General features: G+C 40.8%; 1 pseudogene; it reads left to right on the top strand.

Moving 5' to 3' along the window:
• Window positions 1–2,263: 2,263 nt before the first annotated feature.
• Window positions 2,264–3,092, top strand: LOC101394927 (olfactory receptor 7D4-like; annotated as a pseudogene).
• Window positions 3,093–4,958: the final 1,866 nt, after the last annotated feature.

Here is a 4,958-nt window from a genome sequence, read left to right as displayed (position 1 = left end):
CTCAGCTTTTGTTTATCTGGGAATGATTTTATTTCGCTGTCATATCCGAAAGATAATTTCTCTGGATAGAGTATTCTTGGCTGATAGTTTTTGTCTTTCAGTATTTTGAATATATCATTCCATTATCTCCTTGCCTATAAGGTTTCTGCTGAGAAATCCACTGAAAGTCTGATAGAGGTTGCTTTGTAGGTTATTTTCTTGTGCCTTACTGCCCTTAATAGTTTTTATTTGTCATTGACTTTTGCCAACTTTAGTATTATATGCCTTGGGGGTCTTTTTTGCACTGATGTAATTAGGAGTTCTATTGGCTTCATGTACTTGTATGTCCAGTTCCTTCCCCAGGTTGGAGAAGTTCTCGGCTATTATTTCTTTGAACAAGCTCTCTGCTTCTTTGTCCCTCTCTTCTTCCTCTTTGATACCTATAGTCCCATGTTACTTTTCCTAATGGAATTAGATATTTCTCGAAGAATTTCTTTATTTTTTTTTTAAATCTTAGTTCTCTTGGGCTGGCCCCATGGCTTGGCGGTTGGGTGCGCATGCTCCGCTGCTGGCGGCCCGGGTTCGGATCCCGGGCGCGCACCGACACACCACTTCTCCGGCATGCCGAGGCTGCGTCCCACATACAGCAACTGGAAGGCTGTGCAGCTATGACATGCAACTGTCTGCTGGGGCTTTGGGGGAAAAAATAAATAAATAAAAATTATAAAAAAATAAAAAAAAAATAATAAAATCTTTGTTCTCTCTTCTCCACCTGAAGCATTTCTAGATTTCTATCTTCCAGGTCCCAAGTCTCTCCTCCATAAGGTCTTCTCTAATTTTTAGGCTTTATACATTATTTTTTATCTCATTAATTGTGTTCTTCATAACCAGAATTTCTGTATTTTCTTTAAGGTCTTCACTCTCTTTGGTGAAGCATTCCTTCTGTTCATTAATTTTATTCCTGAGCTCATTGAATTGTCTTTCTGAGTTTTCTTGTAACTCACTGAGTTTCTTTATGACAGCTATTTTGAATTCTCTGTCATTTAGATTGTAATCTTCTGTGACTTCAGATTTGTTTTCTGAAGAGTTGTAATTTTCCTTCTGTTCTGTAGTGTTACTGTATTCCTTCATGATGTTTGATGAATTGGTCCTCTGCCAGCACATTAGTCATAGTATCTGGTTGCAGATTCCACCTGCTAACCTGGGGGGTAGGCAGGAGCTGTGTTTTCTGTTCTTGCCCCTTCTGCTGGTAGCTGTGCCTGTTGGGCCACTCTGCATTCACACAGGCAGCCACTCATCAGGTTGTGCTCATGTGGGTGGGGCTGCTGCGCTTGGTGGGCAGGGTGCTTTTGCATGGCCTGAGTTGCTGCCATTCAGTGGGGAGTGTTTGCGTGGGTGTGACTGCTGCAGTGGGTGGGTACACCTGCAGGCTGGGCTACCACTCCAAAAGAGTTCATATGCAGGCTGGGCTGGCCCACCCCCACTCACAGTCATGCCGGCTGCTTTGTCAAGATCCATGACCTGGGTCGCTGCTGTGGAGGGGTGGGGTGCACTCCTTTAGTTCCACTGCTTTCTGAGGGTCCAGGGCACCCACCTTCAAATGTATACCTGCATGGATCTCTCAGACATCCTGTTGTGCTGTGTAGGGAATGCTCTGTTAGTTAATGGATGTCTCTTTAGTTGTAACTTAGGAAAGACAAAAGGAACAACTTAATCCAACATGATGCTGATGTCCCTCCCACATAAAGGCATTTCTAACCTCACAAAGAAGATAATAGCAATAACTACATTTTTAGAAAAAAAAAATGACACATAAGTGTTAACTGTGACATCAATAGGAAACACCAGCTCACATAACTAAGGTTGTTTGGGTTGAAACTCAAGGTCTTAATCACTATTACAGAGTTATTATAATGAAGAAAGTAGGGATATTTCCAAAGAATAGTTTTTCAATGTCTTCAATTATGTTGGAAGAGTCCTATCAAAGAAAAAATTGGTTTATGTCCATAGATTTGAATAGGAGAATTAGAACCAGTGAGTGGGAGATAATAAGGGGTAGGGAGAAAGAGATTTCTGCTTAATTAAAGTCTGATGGTTACACACATATAAAGTGGAAATGGGCTACCCCATGATTGAGGGAATAGTTCATTGGAAAGACTCAACAGAGGGTGAAGTTTGTCTTCCTAAAGGTGGAATCAAGTGATGCTTACTAGATGAGGTGTCAATTAATGTTATCAATTGATGTTCATTAAACATTATTTTTGCCTCTTTCCACACCAGCTACATGGAAGCAGGAAACCACACAGAAGTATCAGAATTCCTCCTTCTGGGTCTCTCAGAAGATCCTGAACTGCAGCCCATGCTCTTTGGAGCGTTCCTGTCCATGTACCTTGTCACCGTGTTTGGGAACCTACTTATCATCCTGGCCATCAGCTCTGACTCCCACCTTCACACCCCCATGTACTTCTTCCTCTCAAACCTGTCATTTGTTGACATCTGCTTCATCTCCACCACCATTCCAAAGATGTTAGTGAATATCCAGACACAAAGCAAGGATATCTCCTACACAGGATGTCTCACTCAAGTGTATTTTTTTATGGTTTTTGCTGGAATGGATGATTTCCTCCTGACTGTCATGGCCTATGACCGGTTTGTGGCCATCTGCCACCCCCTGCACTACATGATCATTATGAACCCACGATTCTGTAGCCTCTTTGTTCTGATGTGTTGGTTGATTATTTTATCTGTCTCCCTGTTTCACATTCTACTGATGGCATGGCTGACCTTCTGTATAGGCACTGAAATTCCACATTTCTTCTGTGAACTGGCTCAGGTTCTCAAATTAGCCTGCTCTGACACTCTCATCAATAACATCTCTTTGTATGTGGCCACTGCCCTGCTGTGTGCATTTCCTCTGACTGGGATCCTCTTTTCTTACTCTCAGATTATCTCCTCCTTATTGAAGATGTCCTCTTCAGGAGGAAAATATAAAGCATTTTCCACCTGTGGGTCTCACCTCTCTGCAGTCTCCTTGTTTTATGGGACAAGCCTGGGGGTCTACCTCAGTTCTGCTGTGACCCATTCTTCCCACAGAAGTTCAGTCACCTCAGTGATGTACACTGTGGTCACCCCCATGCTAAACCCCTTCATCTACAGCCTAAGGAACAAGGATGTGAAGGGGGCCCTGGGAAGACTTCTCAGCCAAGCAACAACCTCTTGTGTGTGGTGGGTCACTGACCTCAGAACTAAGTGGACACTGTGGGTCTCAAAGGCAAATGTTGCAATTTAAATCTCCTTGTGCTTTTTCTTCCCTAAAAGAAATGCTTGATTTCTTCAATTCCCAAAACACCTGTGACTTTACTTTTATTTGTTTTTGTATTAGTTTCTCTTCAACAACTTCCTCAGTAACTCCTTTTTGACTTTTTTTTCCCTGCATGTTGTCCCTAAACTTTCATGTTTGTTCAGCTTTCTTGCAGTCATTTTTAAGATTTGTAACTTTATATTTAAAGCACTTATCATATCAAGTGCTGACATGGTTTCCCCAAAATTATCCTCTCAATTGTTGATGTTCTTCCCCTTCACTTGATTGTGCACTTGTGTTTTCCAGAAGAAATGGAATGAAAATAATACAATCATCACAACAAATTGCTTACCACATCAGGACTGTCCTTGTTTCTTCACGTGTATGATTTTATTTCATCTTGAAAATATTTCCTTGCGATATTTTCTCTCATTTACCCCACTTTTCAAAAGAAGAGACTGAGATTATGTTGGACTCTAACCTGCCTAGCTGACACTGACTTTGATATCCTACTTTTCATAAGAACAGTGATGTGATTTTCAACTTCAAAGTAGGAATGTAGATTTGGAAGCTGATTTGTTCAGATGATTCATAGTAATATGCCACCTAGAATAGCTCTGAGATGTTGCTTCATTCTTTGTGTTCCTTCCATTCGTCCCCCTTCCTTCCTTCTTTCCATTCTTGCTTGTTTCCATTCTTCCTTGTTTCGTTCGTTCCTTCCTTTTTTCCCTACTTCCCTCCCTTCCTTCTTTTATTTGACCTTTATTTCCCATCATTGCAATTTTGATATATACCCTCTAATATCCTAAAATATGTAGTATTGAACATAATAGAATCAGAGTTGTTTTCTCATGCAGTTTAATTTTTTTTTCTGGGACACTCTGGAGGTGCCATCAGGAACCATAGCTACGCAGGTGTGGAAAGTGTCCAGAACTTAGCTCATCTTTTGAGAAAAATGTTGATAGAATTGAGTCTGCAGGGGAAGATGTAGTAGTAGATGCTGTCAACATTCCTCCCATGTTTTCTGGAATTCTCTCACCATCACCATTGCATGACTGGCAATGGCCTATACCAGCAGGAACCTACGTTGCCCAATACATGGTGGAAAAAGTGACAAGGAATTATTCCCCATTAGAGACAGCCTTTGAGGGAGAAATGTGGGGTATGCCATCTCTTTCACCCTTTAGTTGGGATAATTCTGAAGTTTGGAGTTTGTACCATTTTCCAGAATTTCCCCACAGGATAAAAACTCTGCTCATTTCCTGTGATAGCTGACTTAGTTCAAGCTTTATTGTATGTATTTTCTTCCCTGTGTCCACTTCTCCTGTCTCCCAACCAAGGAGTAACAACTCCTTCCCATAAAGTGCTTATACATGAATCCTTGGCTCAATGTCTGCTTTTGTGGAACCAAAACTAACACAGGTAGTAAAGACTGTCATGTATCAAGACAATATCATGAAAAGATTTAGGTACTTTGAGATAAAAAAAGAAAGTAATTATTGGAGACATAGTAAAGACTGCAAAATTACTCAAAAATTATAGTTTGAGACAAAAGACTTATTTGATGTGACTTCAGTTCATTTTATTCCATCAAGTTTAACCCAATGTGTATTTATTATCTACTGTGTACAAGTTGAGGAGGGGACCAGAGTGATACAAATGATTGCAATACAGGGGG

Source organism: Ceratotherium simum, chromosome 39 (genome assembly GCF_057802395.1).
Source record: "Ceratotherium simum simum isolate JZ-2026a chromosome 39, ASM5780239v1, whole genome shotgun sequence".
NCBI lineage: Eukaryota > Metazoa > Chordata > Mammalia > Perissodactyla > Rhinocerotidae > Ceratotherium > Ceratotherium simum.
The sequence above is the reverse complement of the archived record's forward strand: the minus strand, read 5'-3'. Positions and strand labels throughout refer to the sequence as shown.